This window comes from Mirounga angustirostris, unplaced genomic scaffold (genome assembly GCF_029215605.1).
Source record: "Mirounga angustirostris isolate CCGP_5_RB_7025 unplaced genomic scaffold, mMirAng1.0.hap1 SCAF_7, whole genome shotgun sequence".
In the NCBI taxonomy this organism is placed as follows: domain Eukaryota; kingdom Metazoa; phylum Chordata; class Mammalia; order Carnivora; family Phocidae; genus Mirounga; species Mirounga angustirostris.
In genome coordinates this window covers 93698130-93713545 of record NW_026991715.1, presented here as the reverse complement: position 1 = coordinate 93713545, position 15416 = coordinate 93698130, and the positions used below count along the sequence as shown (strand labels likewise).

General features: G+C 37.6%; 1 protein-coding gene across 9 annotated transcripts in view; it reads right to left on the bottom strand.

Annotated features, from left to right (window-relative positions):
* The window catches only part of FBXW11 (F-box and WD repeat domain containing 11), a 123364-nt gene that overhangs the window by 105654 nt on the left and 2294 nt on the right, over nucleotides 1–15416 (bottom strand). For 3 of the 9 annotated variants that reach the window (XM_045901337.3, XM_064596571.1, XM_045901379.3), the window contains exon 2: nucleotides 8678–8839. The exons of 5 other annotated variants lie outside the window; for them this stretch is intronic. The gene's annotated coding sequence lies outside the window, so the exon portion shown is untranslated. Of the gene's footprint in view, nucleotides 1–8677; nucleotides 8929–15416 lie in introns of all 9 variants that reach the window. One more of the 9 variants, XM_064596570.1, reaches the window with a different exon arrangement.

The window sequence follows — 15416 nt, the reverse complement described above, 5'->3', positions numbered from 1 at the left end:
ACACAAATACCCTTTAAGCCAATCTTTGTTCACCCTTTGAAGCCGAAGCTTATTACACAGAATCCAGATATGGCTTGTCGGCCTGAGTCACTCTGACTCCCAGTCTTGTCACTTACATGCTCTCCAGGTCTATCTCCCTTAGACTGCCTAAGCTGGCGGTGCCACTAAATATCTAGAGTAATAGCATTGGCAGTGGAACTGGATCAAGTCATGCCCCAATCGGACAGGGAAGATGTCCAAAATACTCACTAACAACATAGATGGTTTTAATATAGGTGTGATTTTAAGTGTACCGGACAGTCCCATGTTAACTCATTATCCTTTGGATTAACTTCTTGCAGAGATTGTGGGGGAAATTAAATAAAGCAGCCAACTCTCTAAAAATAAGTATATAGCATTGCTAATATTTTTGCCTGGAAATTTAGCTCTATAATTAAGAAAAAAAATCACAATATACTCACTTCATACACAACTTTCAGAAATAAAGCCAGAGTTAGATTTTTTGACAAAAGATGCTATTGGCATATTACAAAACTAAACTTTACACAATGACAATGCAAGAAACTATTACTACTGTCTTCCAGAATTAACCAATAGATTATGAAAACATGTGGTTAACTTCCAGAAACCAACTTATGAATGCAAAGCTTTTTAAAAACGGGACTTCATGTTTTAATAGAGTTTGATTTACATTCTTGTCAAATACATACACACACATACTCTTATCCAACAATACAATCTAACCACTCTGCATTTTAAAATGTCTCATATTCTCCTCTCTGCACCATCTGTTACTATCCTGTATTCCCCTGGAATATTCCAACAGTCTACGGATTGGTCTCCCTGCTACAATACATACTCCAAACCGATTTCCAGCGTGATCTTTCTAAAGCACAGATCTTGCTCAAGCTTTCAGTCACCTCTCCTCTCAAATCCCATCTCCCTCCTTCACACCCTACCTCCAATCCTGCAGGATCACACAAGCTCAGAAGCTTGTAAGGGCCAGACAGATAAAAACAGATTTACAGGGGCTATAGCGACCAGGAAAGCACAAGCCCTGACTCTAATAAAAGGCAGCCACTCCTCAGCTCCAATTTTCAGACAAACCAGAAATCAGTGTTTTGATAAAAAATGTCTCAACTTTTTTTTAGATTTTATTTGAGAGAGAACGCAGGCGGGGGGGGGGGGGCAGAGGGAAAGGGATAAGCAGTCCCCCCCCCCCCGACTAGGGAGCCCGCCCCCGCGGGGCTCGTTCCCAGGACCCTGGGATCATGACCCCAGCCAAGGCAGACGCTTAACTGACTGAGCCGCCCAAGTGCCCCATATCTCAATTTTTTAAATCTATGCAGACCAAAGAAAATATATCTGTGAAGCTCGATCCATATAGGCTACTAGTTCATAACTTAGGACCTAAAGGATAAAGTTCAAAATCTGGTTATAATCTATCTTTGCAAATTTATCTACCTCAATCCCACCACACAAGTTATACTCCAATATTTTTCACAGAACTGCCCGAAAGGCACTACACAGCATTGCCTGCCTGCCAGCCATCGTTCACCTGTTTACCTTTGCTATGAAAGCCCTCCCCTTCCCCAATACATCCATATTCATGTCTAACTTCTGCTCAGGCCTCTAAGGGTGAGTAAAACATTGTGTCTACCTCTCATGATCCCTACCAGTTTTCACACTGTACTATAGTTTTTTATGTAAAAGACTGTAAGCTTCTGGAAGCAAGGTACATATCTGATTTTGATCTATACTCCCCACATAACCAAAGAGTACCTGTTTGAGTACAAGCTCAATAATGAATGAAGTTATTTACCTGGCTTTTTAATTAACAATTTGTATCTCAACTTGTAAGTTTTACAAGTTTTACACACCAATATGGTCCCTTAGATTTTGAAAATCAAAAAGCTAAAAAGTTTAGAAAAATATCCAATATTAAATCTGAATCAGAACTAATATGATCTCATGGTTCTTTTTAAATAGACTCTTTAGTTCTATCTACTGAAAGGGTCTAGAAGCAATGACAACCCAACAACAAGGCTTCTAAATACCATTCCCCACTAAAAGGAATCAGAGCTTCTTGGAGAAATGGCTGATGCCTGTAATGCAGAGAAAGTAAAAAGCCAAGAAACACACAAAGACGAATGGGATCACATCAAAAGGAAGCAGGGCACTACCTTGAAGGGGCTCTCATTAGCCAAATCTGGGACAATGTGAACACCAATAAAGACTCTGATTATTGGGGCACCTGGGTGGCTCAGGGGGTTAAGCGTCCAACTCTTGGTTTCATCTCGGGTCACGGTCTCGGGGTGGTGGGATCGAGCCCCGCCTCAGGCTCCGTGCTCAGCGGAGAGTCTGTTTGAGATTCTATTCTTATCCCTCTCTCTCTTCCCACTCCCCCATTTTCTCTCTCTCTCAAATAAATCTTTACAAAAAAGACTGATTGTTAACACACTAAATAAAAAGTCCATGAGAGTATGATGGTACACAAAAGAAAGGAGGAGAAACAGGGATGGCTCTGTGAATGCTAGCTAATAAATGTAGACAGAATGATAGAAAACTACAATTTTGTAACTCCCATTTTAATAACTGACTTCAGGATCAGGATGCTGAAACCACTGGGTGAAATGCTGTAATGGAACAGGATATTTACAAGGTTCCAAAATATTATCCCATAAACTCCTTTCTAATTGCAGAGGATAAAACTGTACCTTTATAAATGAGAGATCTGACTATTGCCACCTTAGCCAAGGGATCAAATTTAGCATAGCTTATAATGGGATAACCTGTCATCAAGTGCCTCCCAACATGACTCAGTGCAAAGTATCCTTCACCTATGATGAAGCATTCTTGTCAAAATGTTTAACCTGGTTGCAATCAAGGCTCTCACCTAACTTCCAGTTTACAAGAAGTAGAGTAGCTAGAGAAACAAGTTAAATGACACCATGAGGAAATAAACAAATGAAGAGTGTTGCACATCCTAGAGGAAACTGAGCTGGACTCTTCAAAAACAATCAATGCCAGGAGAGGAGGGAAAAGGGCAGAGGGAATGTTCCAAATTAAAAGAAATTAAAGAGATATAATAACCAGAAGCAAAGGGTGTATTCTGTTTGAATCCTGGCATTTAAAACAAAATGGGGGGTGGCATGCTAGAAAAGACATTCTTGGGACAATAGGAAAATCTAACTGAATACTTGATACTACATTATGGAATTATTTTCATTTTCTCAAACATAAAAATAGTACTGTGGTTTTATATATGTATGAAATATAAATGACTACACATAATACGTGGTTTTATATGGATATATATATCTATATGTACATGGTTCTGTGTGTGTGTGTAGTTTTAGAGAGAGAGCCTATCCTTATTCTCAGGAGACAGGTGCGGGAGTGTTTAGAGGGTGAAGTGTCATGCTTGCAAATTACTATCAAATTTTTAACAACCACAAAGGATATGTATTTGAGGAGATAAGGACAGAAGGAGATGAGAGAGAGAGAAAGGGAGGAAAGTGGCAAGGGGAGGGAAGGAGGAATGGAGGCGTGGAGCAGAGAAATGATACAAATATGGCAAAACTTTAACAACAGTTGAGTCTAGGTGGAAAGACTCTACAAGTGCTTGTTGGACTGGGCTTTCCCCAACTCTTTTATACATATATGAAATTTTTCATAATAAAAAGTTATGGGGGGAAAAGAGAAGAACAATTAAAAAGGCAATCAGCTTGAAATCCACATGACACCATGAGAGTGGTGTCATGAAAAAAGAATACTCTCAAGCAGAGCCTGTGAGAGTATACACTGTGGCAGTACAACTGGAGCACAATGTGGCAATGTCCATCAGATTTTTTAAAAAATCATCTGTCTAGTGAAACTTACTCCTAGAAAACGGTCCTGAAGATACACTTCTCCGCATGGAAAATGACATATACACTAAGTTATTCTTTACAGCATTGTATGTGATAGCAAAAGGCTGGAAATAACCTGTATGTGTATCAGTCCAGACTGGTTTAACAAATTATAGCACTTACAATAAATCAGCATGCATCTTTTAAAATATCCCTTCAAAAATTATGGGAGCTCTTTGGGAACTGATATGAAAGATAACCATGTCATGTTTTACATTTAAAAAAATTCAAGGTGCAGAAGAATATGTACAGCACACACACACATACATATGAAAGCTACACAAAAATATGGCTGAATAGCGGGAGCCAGAGGGAATGGGAGACCTGCAGACTTTCTTTTTAAATGTCTACTCCTTTTTGTACTTTATGAATTTTGTAGCATACACTCATACAATGTATCCTAAAAACCTTTTTGTTAAGTACTGATTTACTGTAGCTATAATGAACTCTTCATATCTCCATGCTTTCATTACCAAAACCATGCATTTCAGATCACCTGGGAATTAGGGCCTGAAGTCAGTGCATAAGGTGAAAATAGCATTCAGTAAACATCTGCCTTACAAATCCCTTAAATACATGCCACACTAGATTGACACACCATCTCAATAATTCCAACACAGCTAATTTTCACTCCACTTGAACAGTTCACTGTTTCTTCAGCTGACTAGTATACAAAATAGCTGGCTTGTCCTTAGGTCTCATCTTGTGATATTAAAAATGTGTCTTTTAAATACAATAATCACACTCATCACAGCTAGATGAAAGCAGTCAGGAATTGAGATAGGCTGAGAGAAGAGCAAATTTTAATTTCTCATGTCACACTTTATCCAGAACCTTCACTGTTTAGGTTATTTTCCCCTTGTTTTGGTCACCAGATGCATGGAACTTAATTTGCATAAATGTCCGTAAGATACATAGTGACAACCCAGAGTTTTAAAAAAACACATTTCAAGAACTGTTCCTCCATTAAACAAGCCATATAGTAAAAAAAAGAAAATCATAACCCAAACATAATAGGCTAATTTACAGACTGGGAATATACTATAATGGAATATCCAGGTTCAGATGAAAAGGAGAGTGGTAACAATGCTTGATCAATATCACATATGATCTCATAAGGTCATGTAAACTTAGTTATAGTCCATTTCTTTGTTAGCATTCCCAAACACTGATACATAGATTCCTCAATCTACACTCTGAGAAATCTTATAACTCTACTGAGTAAAGTGAGCTACCACTGAAGCAAAATAAAAATTCCCAAATCTTTCTCTCTCCCTGCTTTCTCTGATGCTCATATTCCCACTAGATACTTCTCTTGGAGGACTCACAATACACAACTCAACTTCATTATAAATTAAATTCATTATTTTTCCTGCACCTCTCCCATGCCCTCTATGCCCTTCTTCTAATATTCCTTATCCTGGAAAAGATAGTAAACATCCATCCTGGTGCCCAAGGCAAAAATCTAAAAATTCATACTATAGTCCATCCATCACCTACTCCAATAACCAATCCCCAAGTTCTGTAGATCCTACCACCTACATCTTTTTTAAGTCCACCCCACCTTCATCATGCCCATTGTCAATGCTTTGGTTTGCCTTCCTCATTGCTCACTTGAACTAACTGGTCTCCCTGCCTTCAGTCTCTTTAATCCATCTTGCACACACCTGAAAAGTTAACTTCCTAAAATACAAATTTGGTTATGTTACTCTTTCTTCTTTCAGAGCAGAAAAACAAGAGCAAGTCTCAAAGTAATGCTACAGCAAGCTTAAAACAAGCTCATTTAATAACACGATAAAATGCAAAGAGAATGTACCACCTAGCTTATTTTTTATGAGTATGTTATTATTCCACCCCACACTATATGACCAAATTAAATAAGCTAATACATTGTTTTGGTCAAAAGAGGCTACAGGGAAGCAAAAAAACTAACTGCCTTCTTAGAGTCAAAAATGAATACAAACTGGATCATAGCAGTGATAAAGGCATTTATTTCCTTCAGTTTTCTGAAGGGAAACGAAGGGCTTCCCAGACCTATAAAGTCAAGAGTGCATTCAAGCTGAATGTACTAACCTGTCTAAAAATGAGTGCCTTAATCAGAAAATATTTTGGGAAGTTAAAAGGAGAGAAGTTGAAGGAAAAGGTTCTGCCATAGGGAAAAACCATCCATCCCTAACGTAAGCTGAATGACGTTGTCTTAGTCCCAGTCCAGCAAATATCTCACTTTTCTGGTTGAGTCCATGCAAACTAACCCAGTGACTATGTTCTGACCTGGTAGGTCAAGTCAAAAACACATAAAAACAATAAAACAGGCATTTGGCTTGAGCCTTCAGTTCCCCCTAATTCTGTTTCTTATTTGAAAAACTTAAACTGGTATATTAATTAGGAACTAGTAAGCAAACCTACCTATCAAAAAAGTTTACATCAATCATACCAACATGCACATACCATTATAAACTAGTAAACTGGAATTCTGGCTTTACACATCAGTCTTGCACATCTGGTTAATACTGGTCCATATCTGAGATAAGGAGTTGCTTTGAGCATGCTGACCAGATCAGATTTCTCAGGGTTTTAAACCAATGAACAGACCCAGGATGAAGGTAAATTCTAAAACTGTGTATGTGGCTATTTAAATTAAATAAAATTTAAAATTCAGGTCCTCAGTTACAGAGCCACATTTCAAAACAGCCACATGTGACTAGTGGCTACCATATTGAACAGCACAGATACTGAACATTTTCATTACCATAAAAAGTTCTACTGAACAGCACTATTCTGGAAGATAGCCTCCAACAAACCCTACTGTGAGTCCCCTTGGGAAAACAGCCCGACAGTCTTGGATGGCTAACACGGAACTGAGATCTAGACTATTTTCTTTTCTTTTTTTTTTTTAAAGATTTATTTATTTATTTGAGAGAGCGAGAGAGAGAGAGTGAGTACATGAGAGAGGGGAGGGTCAGAGGGAGAAGCAGGCTCCCCGCTGAGCAGGGAGCCAGATGCGGGACTCAATCCCGGGACTCCAGGATCATAACCTGAGCCAAAGGCAGTCACTTAACCAACTGAGCCACCCAGGTGCCCCTAGACTATTTTCTACCAAAGGTCAGAAGTAGATACTCGACACAACAATTGTTTCCTTTTTCTTTACAGTGATTTCAGTTTTAGCCCTCAGGATTTCCACCCCTCTTTTTATCACTGGATGACACTCGATACTAGAGACAATATAGTACAGACTTTAGAAGCTGGACTTTTTCTAGAAGTCTCTGAAGCTAGACTGCCTGGATTCATACCTCATCTTTGTCTCTTCCTAGACATGCGACCTTGGACCTGTTATTTAATTACTCTATCATTCAGTTTCCTCATCAGTAAAGAAATAATGGTACCTACCTCATTGAGTTACTATGAATATAAAAGTTTATACATATGCAGTGCTTATAATTGTGCCCACAAAGTGTTAACTGCTATTACTTCTACCACCACCACCACCCTCACAGCTCTTCAGATGACAAGTGTGGAAAATGCTCACTTAGGAGAAACATTCGCAAATATAAAGGAATTAAACTACAAGAAGGATCACAAAGCCAGGGTATCAGTCTATGATAAAAAGACATTTTTTTAAGATTAAAGGAAATGGATAATCTGGAGAGTATATTAAATACCAAAAAAAGTCATGTTTTCAAGAGAGTTGCTGGACAATGTCTTACTTGTAAGGCTAACAAACCACAGATCGAAAGAAGTCCACATAATAAACTACTGAGCTATTTAAATAACCAACAAAAACTAAGGAGGAACTGAGAAGATACAGGTTCGAGTTCACTAGAGCAAGTGATACTTCCCTGTATAAACCATGTTTTGACATTTAAATGCATTGCCTCTCTTATACTTCCTAAGTTACCTTTATGTTCTGACTTGATGAACTGACTGAAGATCTAATTTCTTCACCAAGCAGAAAGAGCACCAGATATAAAAATACCATGCCAAACAATGATCTATCATGTGTCTTCCTGGTGGAAACCCATCATAGAAAACCACACCTTGCTCTTGCAGATGGGCAATTTGAAAATCCAGAAGCTGAAGTACAAATTTCAGCAAATGCAGTCACATGGAGAGAGCCGCAACTTTGGAAACATAAAGAATCAAGCCTAAAGCTTGGCTTTGCCATTTACTGGCTGTATGACCCCAGGCAACTTGCACTTACTTAATGCTTATGAGCTTCATTTCACTAACTATAAAATATAAGGTAAAGCATGTGCCAACTGAGTAAGAAATTATGTAAAGAGCCTCTAACAGTGCCTGGCACTTAACAGATGCTCAATAAACAGTTGCTACAGTAAGTAAATCTTCCTGAGAAGGCCCTCCAAGAGTCCCAAGAATAAAACACCACTACTTTACATGGTAACTACAAAAACTATTTTGACCAGGTATTAGCTATTAAATCATGAGATAATACCTTAAAATTATCACCTATTGTCCATATTTTACAAGCTATTCCCCAAACAAATTTCCCTTGTTTACTGTATTTCCTGTTTGACTGTAACTATAAACCAATTGGGCCTACAATAAAAATAACTGCACTTCTTACACTAAAACAAAGTGTCTACTAGCAATTCTTCCACAGACACCTTCACTAATCCATCCCAAACATGAACACTATATCTAAATATCTAACATTTCTTCCTTTCTCTATCAATAGAAAAAAGTAAAGAAATTTTAAGTTTCTTTGAGTTGAGTTCCACATAACAAAACAATACAGGGTAATTGCTTACCTGGACAATATTTTGTACTTCAGATCCACCAATCCAGAATGAATGGGGGTATTCCCTTTCAGACTAGTCTGAGAAAAGACAGCAGTCAAGCAGCTTCCAAGATTCTTTCCGTTTACTGTATCCAGCTTTCTTCAATAAAATCCCAAACATGCACTTCGGTAACTGTTGAAAGACAGAAAGCAATCCATACACCCACCATGGCACCAGCGGCAAAGGACAGCCACCAAGAAATGGTCAATGGAGTGGTGGATCTGAGGCACAGAAAAAAAGTTACAACCCCTGAGTCAGCTATTTGGGATAAAAGTTCTGGAGCAGCATTCCTCATCTCTGTGCTGACAAAAGGATAAGAAATTCTACATGGCAAAGAAGGAAACATCCCTAGTATTAATTTTTACTCATGATAAATATGCAATTCCAAATGAGAGCAGCTAAAAACTTACTCTATTATCCACATAAATTGTCTCAGACCGTTTGGCTACAATGAACTTCCTTATCCATTTTCTAAGACAGCTCCTCCACCATTACAAAAAATTTGTCACCCAAAATTAGTGATATGAGAGGGCTCAAATATCTCCCAATAAAGATATTTAGGCACCTGGCAAACAATCTTTTGGTTTGCTACATATAAGACATCAAATCTACACATTATACAAATCTTCAACCCTCACCTGAAATATAGGATGGTTTAAAACACATGGCATAATTTTAAGAGTGAACTTCTGATTCATTAAAGGCCAATCCCCCACAGTGGCCAGTCATTGGGTAAACTAAGGAAAATTATTAAAAAAAAAAAACAAAATTAATAAACAATTTACTATATGACACCTTTAAATCCATAAGCCCAGTCCACACATTATATCAACATTCTTTTACTACCATACCAACTTTTCCATTAGCCTGCAAATACATAAACAAAATATAAGGGAGAGAGGAAAAAAAAGCATTCAACGGGGATAACAAAGATAAAAACTTGAGGAGTCAAAAGATTAACTTACTTGCACATAAATTGCCTTCTTCCTCAATTGCCACCCTACTGCCAAAACGTTCCTGCAGTAATTATAATACCTACCTTTATTTAAGGAATACTAATGGGCCAGGCCCTTTACATTTGTTACTTATATTTAATTCTAAAAAAAAAAAAGAGAAGAAATAACTTGCCCAAAGTCCTACATCTACTAAGTGGTAGAGACCATGCCCTTTCCACTGAGCACTGAAGCCTGCCAAGTCTAAGGATCAGAAAGGCCATGATTCCTGGGGCAGAAGAAATTGAGCTTTACTCTCAAAGGTCCTGAGTTAATTAACATCAGAATGGAGAAGTACAAAAATACCGAAGAATAAATATTTCAGCCTAGCCTAACTAAAATACAACTGAACCAGTTAAACCATCCAGAAAGGGCTATCTCTCCATATCTTGGCACTTAAAAAGGCATTTCCTTAACAGAGGCATGCAATTCTGAGGCTCACAATATTAATGATAAAACACATTATAATGTTCAAGTAAGTCTTTGTGTTTAACATCAAAGACTGTGTCTGTGACAAAGAATCTCAAATCCAGCTGAAACGGAGGAATTCCAAGATTTGTCAATATATAGTCCACAGGCAATAACTAAAGATGTTGATGTATCACATCATAGGTAAAGCAATGGGAGTGACTGAAATACCAGTCTATGATTAGCCTCACCATAACAATCATATGAAAGTATCCTAATACCCACAACTTAAAAGAGCTCACATAAGTAAAATCTCAAGCAAAGAATGAGTGCTCAAGCTTCTCCCATTAAGTGATACTACCCTGAAGCCCAAGAATAAACTGGAAACCCAGTTTTGATATAAGCAGCTAGTGAGCTATGGCTAGTAGCTAACTCCTAAAAGAACACACTCTGCTTTTCAAAATATAACTTACTGCTGTAAACCAAAATGCTGAGCAATTACAGCAAAACACAACCACAATCTGACTAATGGACTCATTTCTGAACCTCTTGAATCACCAAGCCTTTTCCTGTATTACTATGTTAATTTTCTTCTCTTCCCTTCAAATATTTACTGAATGCCTAATTGGTGGCAGGCCTTATGCTAGAGCTACAAAGATTAATAGAAGCCAGACCAGGAGTGTAAAGACTGAGTTCTTCCTGTTCTCTGCCCTTTTTTTTTTTTTTTTTGAGTCTCCCAAGTGATCATTTCACAGAACCAAAATATATTTTATTATTCCAAAACTGGTTAAGCGTTCTCAACTTAACTCTTAAGAAAATAAAAATTAAAAATGACTCAAGTTCCTTTTTCTCAACAGTAAAGCTCTAACTCAATTTTTCTTCTGTGGATCTGAGGCAAGTATTAGAATGGTTTCCTATATTCATTATAATTATTATATTTAGCCATCTCTCTACTCACAGATTTTTTTTTTTTTCATTTTACATGTTAATATCCCATTGTTTCTACTTCACAGCTTTCCATTCTGTGAAGGTCTTCATTGTTGACTAACCCTGAGAGGGAATTTCCTAAAAATGCTTCCTGCTGACATCATAGAACTCTGCAATCTTTGAATTTTGTGAAAACAAAAATAAGATCCAGGTTAGAGATACCGTACTGGACTGTCAGGTCTTCCTGGTTTGTCTCTCATTTGCCTACAAAGACAAACTTCCTGTTAGGCAATTGTGATCAGCAGAACCTTAACTGAGGCTAACAAGCACATTCCTTCCTGACCGACAGGTTTTTTTCCCCCTTTGTCAATTAATTCAATGAATAACGATATAACTCAGGAGGAAATCTTGTATAATACTCACTGCTTATTGTGTTAAAGGTCGAGCTTTGCTAAAACAAGAATAAGAACTCGAAAATCCTAATTTCCTCATCAAAACTAAACCGATCAAACATAATGTTCAATGTTAATACAAACTAATCACCAGTCCCCTTCTACCTTCTACTAAGACAGGGTTGGGTGAGTTCTCTCTGTAGGTAGAGTACAGGTCTAATTATGCCTAATTGGCAATTCTTAGTAATTGTAACACTACTTCCACTTCCCAAATTTCCAAGATAATATGATTTTGTATGATTTCATCATTTCCCCTAAAGATACCTCATTAAACAGAGCTGAAAGCAACTCAATGTCAGGCCTCTGTAAAGCTTCACAAATAAATACATGAACAACTAAGGGGTAAAAATTAAAACACCATCTGCCTTGACTGTGCTTCACAAAACCCAGTCCCTGTACTTATGGGGAAGTTAGTACGGCAAGCAGTTGCTGAGACAAACGTCTGCAACGTGTTTTCACATACATCTCTCCCATAATCCTCCCAACAACTTGGAGCAAAACCTACATTTTCTTATTTTTACGGATAATGAAATCAGAGCACAGAAAGGTTAACTTTCTTAAGGTCACACAGCCAGCAGGTGACAGGGCTAAGATATAAACTCGGGTGCTTCCCTCTAAAGCCCATACCCTTGCTGCTAAATCATGCTTTTCTAAGGTCATAGAATCCTCAGAACTTACTGGCTCTTTGGCAAGTTCACATCAAAAGATATAAAAGGAATTTGGTTTCCTCAATACTTTGCTATCAACCACTCTCTGGGATGTATATAAATCAATCTGCTATGTGTAAGTCTGTAAATAGTGATTTTGAAATGTCTATGGATGTCTGTGTACCACACACCATCCTCCTCTTCTGCTTTATCAGCCTTTTTCCTCTATTCATCTACACCTTTGTCTTAAAGTTATCAAAAGGAAATCTTAAAAACATTTCACAGCATGAAAAAAAGTCACCTCATATTAATTAAGTCAAGGTATCTATTGCACACCCAAGTGCTAAGAATTATGAAGGATTCAAAAGACAATACAGCCTCTGGAAGGGAAATTTAGACACGATCACAGGCTTTTATGATACACAGAAGGGTATGATAAGTCCCATAAGAGTTAGGAATAGATTATTATGAGAATTAATGATACAGGTGAGAATTACCATACAGACAGACAGCAATAATGCACGTCAACAATCAACAGGAAAATTCAATTCAACGTTTACTGAACATGTACCATAAGAAGGCACTGAGAGTTTATCATTCAATAGGGGACACAAACAGGAAACTATAATACGAACCCAGAATATGCTAAGTGCCACCAGATAAATACAAAGTGCCAGAATTCGTTCATTTAACAGTAAACATCATGTAGGCAGTGCTATAAAAACAAAATGGTATGTGCCACCATAATGTAAATTGACATCAAAAGAGTTAGCATCTAAATTGTGTTTTGAGGAGACAATCTCAGTGCAGGTGCAAGAGAGAATTGCTCAGATTTGACCTAAGCCAATTTGGCCAACTATAAGGTCCCTCTAGTAAACATCAGTAGCCTTCAATACATAGACTTAGTCAGTTACTATCAGTGCTGATGGAAAAAATAAAATAGTGTGAGCAAAATCTGAAGAACCCTGGTCCGCTCTTTGGCTGAAATACAGAATAAGTGAGGAATGTGGGAAGAAAAGCTGGGAGTCTCGAATTGAAATTACTAGGACTTGAAATGCTTTCTTTCCCTTAAAGTGTAAATATCACCAGGTGGAACCCAGGAACCTCAGAGTGCAAAACTCATAGGATCAAACAGCACTACTCAGAGGGATGTACAGTTGACCCTTGAACAACATGGGAGATTAAGGACACTGACCCCCACATAACAGAAAATCCGCATATAACTTTTGACTCCCCAGAAACTTAACTACTAAGAGCCTACTGTTGATTGGAAGCCTTATCAATAATATAACCAGGTGACTAACACAGTTTGTATTTTTTATGTATCATATATCGTATTCTTACATGAAGTAAGCTAAAGAAAATACTAAGACAATCATAAAGAATAGAAAATACACTTACAGTACTATCCTATTAAAAAAAAGGTATATAAGTGGATCTACACAGTTCAAACCCATGTCGTTCAAGGGTCAAGTGGCTGTATGTGCTGCTCTGTGAACCTATGTAACGGCCTAGTGATTTTCCTGTGCAAGCGCTCTGTTTTCCCGTTAGAGCAGTCAAGAGCCGGGGTACCAAGACATGTGCACTGGATCATGTTTGTTCTTGTCATTTCTGAAGGGACATCTAACCTACTCCAAACCAGGAGCAAAATTGATATATCTGAGCCACAGCCCCTTGAGGCAGGTAAATGAGTCTATAAATACCTATGTAGTTTATTTCATTCAGATCCTACTTAAACCTTTGTATACTTAATCTGCATTTAGTAAATCAGCACAAGCTTAGGAGTAGATAAGGATAAGTGATAGTGACAAACTAAGATCCAATTTCTTAAGAGTCACTAAATCCTACTTACTCCACTCAGAAAACCAGTGACAGGAAGGGGGGGGGAAATCCAAAAAGAAAAAAGAGAAAAATTTTCCGTAACTTCACTTCTCCTTGGCCTTGTGGCCCGCCTATACTTCAACAGCTCTAAAAACACAACACTGATATCTGACCTTCTTAATAAGGTCCAATGTATTTTACCTGTATTACTAAATTCAACAAGTAATACAGTCACTTAGAGATAACACAAAAGGAAAATGAGTCACTTAAGGTCACTTAGCAAAGAGGGGAAACAACCAACAGCCAGCAATAGAGTATAAACTGTCCATTAATTTGTGTTTGCGGGAGGGGGATGGGCATGCTCTCACACCCATAGAGGAAGCAGGGTTACCTTTCCTAACCTTGAACATCAATTTCTGCTATCTTCTAATAGGGAAAACTTACCATCTTTCTCTTCCAATTAGCAGCTGTGTGAGTGCTTTCTAGTAATGAGGGCCAAACATCAGCTCATATTCCTAATTCAAGCATTGATAAACATCATGTGATACATAATGCAGTTTTCCTTCTTTCCAGTGAAGTCCACTGCAATAGACATAGCCTTGTAAACTTTGTATATTTCCAACTGGATTACTACTTTTCTACCTCATTAATAATAATGCTCATTCTACCAAAGTCAGAAATTTCAAAAACAGTCCCACAAACTAGGTACAATACTGGTCCAAGATAAGGCCATGAAAGTCACTGGGTGGTTAAATTATTTACCATCAGCAATTATAAATTCAGTTGTCTCAATCAAGAGTTTATAGTCTATATTCAAGACTGAACCCTATGAGGTGGGTCAACTGGAGAAGCACTCTTTGTGCACCCGGCCTGAGGCAGAGGTAGGAGTCACAAAGGGAGTGGGGAGGGCATATTTTGGAGATTTAATTATTAGGCTATCACCAGCTTTATTTCTTAGTAAGCTAAAAAAAAAAAGTACAAGGAAAAAAAAGAAAAAGAATCAAATCAGAGGAAGTGGAAGGATGAAGATTAACAAATTGGAGATAATCAAAAAGCCTATTTCCTGTCTTTAATATAGCTCTCTCTGGAATATCAAATGAAAGTTACCCTGTTAACCATTAAATACCAAACTGATACAGGTAGCACAATCACAAATATTTGAGTAGTGAAGCTGACTCATAAAAATCTAAAAATATTTCATGCTTAAGGCTTTCAACATACCATCAGTTTATCCCATTCCTCTCTCTCAATTATGTTATTTTGAAACCAATGTAAAAAGTATTTTTAACCTAGTTTTGGAAACTGTAATTAAAATGCAGTGAATACAGAGAGCCACATGCAATTAGATTTTAAGGCATTATCATTCCTACATTCAATCCTGGATTTACTAAATCAGTTGTTAAATACCTGTGCTATCTACTACACTAAAATAAATACATATACGGTTATGAAAAGGGTTGCC